This window comes from Echinops telfairi, unplaced genomic scaffold (genome assembly GCF_000313985.2).
Source record: "Echinops telfairi isolate 266 unplaced genomic scaffold, ASM31398v2 ScPeMD7_5;HRSCAF=22, whole genome shotgun sequence".
Classification (NCBI taxonomy): Eukaryota; Metazoa; Chordata; class Mammalia; order Afrosoricida; family Tenrecidae; genus Echinops; species Echinops telfairi.
The window spans coordinates 43,921,303-43,924,900 of NW_022103901.1; positions in this window are offsets into that span (position 1 = coordinate 43,921,303).

Below are 3,598 nucleotides of genomic sequence, written 5' to 3' on the forward strand. Positions count from 1 at the left end.
CTTTTAGAAAAAAGTTAAGGAAATGCCAACAGCAGACCACATTAGACCGATTTTTTTTTTTTTAAAGAAAGCCAGTCAGTTCCGAGTGAAAAAAAGCAAAGAAGAGAAAAAACTCCTGAAAAGCAGCTACCAGTTGATTTTCTGGAACGGGATCCCCTTCCAAACGATGACTCTCTCTCCATCCCTCCTCTCAACATCCGTGTCCACAGATCCAGATCCTCATCAGTCTCAAGGTATGGGCCATACTGTAGTTGCTAAAAACTTTTTAAATGGTGTGTTTCTTATTTAAGTTATATTATTTAACTCTGAACTTATTTACTTTGAAATTTCTGTGTGATATTTTGTATAAAATGGCAAGGTTAGGGTAAATTCTTGGTGGTTGAGAATGGATTCATCTGCTTTCAGGGATTAATCCATTTATGGGAAAAATTGATTCAGAACTCGATGGCATCACATCTCGACACTCCTTCTAGAATGGATTAGCATCAAGGTCCGGGGTTCTACTGTAAATATTAATGGTTTATAAGCCACCATTTAAAAATTGTCAGAACAAATTAAGTCCTTAGCTGATGTACCCTTGCAGAATAGACAAGGTCTGAATTTGTTATTCCTTAAATAAGGTAAACTATGCACTGCCCTTAAAGAAAAATGCTGTTTTTATGCAGACAAAACTGGGATTGTGCAAGAAACTCTTGCTTTAGCCTGCAAAACTAAAAAAAGGATGATGAAAATAGAATTTACAGGCAAGTGGCATAATAATTGGTCTCCTCGGGTCACAACCTTAATTACTGGCCTTTCTGGACCCCTATTGGTATTAGTGCTGGGACTCTAAATCAGGCCATGCATTATTAATGTGCTAATAAAGTTCATCTCAAGCCATATAGGAGCTGTTAAGCTTATGGCACTAAGAACCCAATATACAAACCTAAGTCCAGGCAAAGATGCTGATGAACCAATGATTTGATTGCCAAGGAAAAACAGCTGGGAATGAGACAGACTAGCATTAGCCACTATAACGCCAATTTGTTGATTGGTGAATGACCAGACTCTTTTCCCCTTCCATCTCAGAAAGTCCCACTAGTGATTGATTTTAGAATCTACTCATGTTCTCGAGATCAGAACATTGTATTTAATAATATTGTTCCTTTTGATGTTGTAACCTAGATATTACTATTCTTATTTTATTAACCAGGATGTTATAATCAATGCTGTATCTTATAAGGCTCACTAACTCTAAAAAATAATATTAATTTTGCTTTATGCTTCTGTCCAAGCTTGTTTAAGTCCTAGACCAATGATAAATGACTTTTTGCCTTTAAAGATGGACTGAAATGTCCACTCAAGACTGCAATCAAAGAGTTGCTTTTAGATTCTCGCAGTCAGGTTATAACCAAATAAAAGACTCCTCTAGATTTCAACACATTATAGTGGTTGTCATTTATTTGAACCCGCAATACCTATATTACAGAGTAGAACTTGTGGGGAAACCATGGGAAAGAGAGTGTATGTGGGTAAACTCTCAACATTCATACATTGTTAAGGAGTCTGGGAGGCCAGTGTCCCGTGGAGAAAGCCTTCACATTCATGGGTTGCAGAGTGGGTTGGAGATGTGCCCCACTCACATTCTTTTTTTTAATTCCCCACTCACATTCTTAATTGGGCATCCCCTTACAGAAGGGTCACAAGGAAGAGATGAGCCAGTCAGGGTGCAGTGTAGCACCTATGAAACACACAACTTTCCTCTAGTTCTTTAATGCTTCCCCTCCCCCCCAACACACACACTATCATGACCCCAATTCTACCTTACAAATCCAGCTAGACCGGAACATGTACATGGGTACAGATAAGAGCTGGAAACGCAGGGAATCCAGGACAGATAAACCCCGCAGGACCAATAATGGGAGTAGCAATACCAGGAAGTTAAGGGGAAGGTGGGAGGAGAGGGGGAACTGATCACAATGATTTATGTATAACCCTCTCCCAGGGGGATGGACAACAGAAAAGTGGGTAAAGGGAGACATTGGTCAGTGTGAGACATGGAAAAATAATTATTTATAAATCAGCAAAGGTTCATGAGGGAGGGTGGAAAAAATGAGGAGCTGATAGCAAGGGCTCAAGTGGAAGGAAAATGTTTGAAAATGATGATGGCTACATATGTACAAATGTGCTTGACACAATGGATGGATGTATGGATTGTGATAAGAGCTGTATGAGCCCCACTAAAATGATTTTTAAAAAAAGAAATAGGTATAATTTGAGTAAACAAATGATTGATAAACCACTTTTCCTAATCTGCAGGTGGTAAGAAATGAGGAGCTTGATTTCAGTCAACATGATCAAGTGCTGTTTGGTTGGTCCACAACAATGCAGAGAAAGAAAACACAATACCACAATACAAGGTATAGTAGACTCAACAGTGGTGTCCCTAAATATAGCCATATCCTAATCCATGGGAATATATTATCTTCCATGGAAAAGATATTTCATTTTTATATGAAAGTTTTTGAGATGGGGTGATGATCCTGGATTATATGAATGGTCTAATATAACTAATTACAAGGGGTGCTTAGAAAAGGGGTCAGGAGGGCCATAGAAAATCTATGTAACACTTAAAAAGAGATTAGAAAATGCTAAACATGGAAATTGGGATATGGGTGGGTCTATGAGCCATCTAAAAAAAAAACCTCACTGTCAGAGTGGATTCTGATTCATGTTGACCCTATAGAACACGATAGAACTACTACTGTGGGTTTCCAAGACTGTAACTCTTTTTTTTTTTTTGACTGTAACTCTTTACTGGAATAGAAAGCCTTATCTTTCTCCTGATGAGCTGGAAAAGGCAAGCAAACAGCTTCTCCACTAGAACCTTTATTAAAAAACTCAACCCTGGGGGATGAGGGGGAAGAAATGGGGAGCAGATATCAGGGGCTCAAGTGGGAAGAGAATGCTTTGAAAATGATGATGGTGGCACATGTGCAAATGTGCCTGACACACTGGAGGAATGTATGGATTGTGATAAAAGATGTAAAAGCCCCCAAGGAAATTATTTTTAAAAAACAAAACTCAACCCGGTAGCTCATTTTAGACTTCTAACTTCCCAAAGTGTAAGAGGATAATTTTATGTTGTACCAAGCCAGGAAGTTCATTTTGATTTGTCATAGCAACAGCAGGAAATGAATACAAGAGGGATGTAAGTAATAAGTACAGAAAGGAATATTCTGATAAGCTGTAAAGGAAGAAATCTGGCAGATTTCCTTGGGACCAGAAATCACGACAAGGAGAGGAGAGGGATAGGAAACAGGAAGATAGAAAAAAAAAAACAGAGAAATAGGCAGATTTCCTCCAAGTAAAGCGTATAAGGTTGGCAAATTGAGGGACAGTCTAAAAAACAACAAACCAAAACAAACTCGGTGGTGTTCCAGATTCGAGGGAACTAAGCGGGTGTACGGACTCAGTGCTGCTGTCCAGGAGTGGATGCCGGCTCAGGAAAAGGACTTTGATGGCGCAATCAGCGATAATTGGAATGGTCGGTTAGGCAATGGTATGTCATAGGTGCTTATTTCCTGGTTTCAATCATTGTATTAGCGCTTCTGTAAGA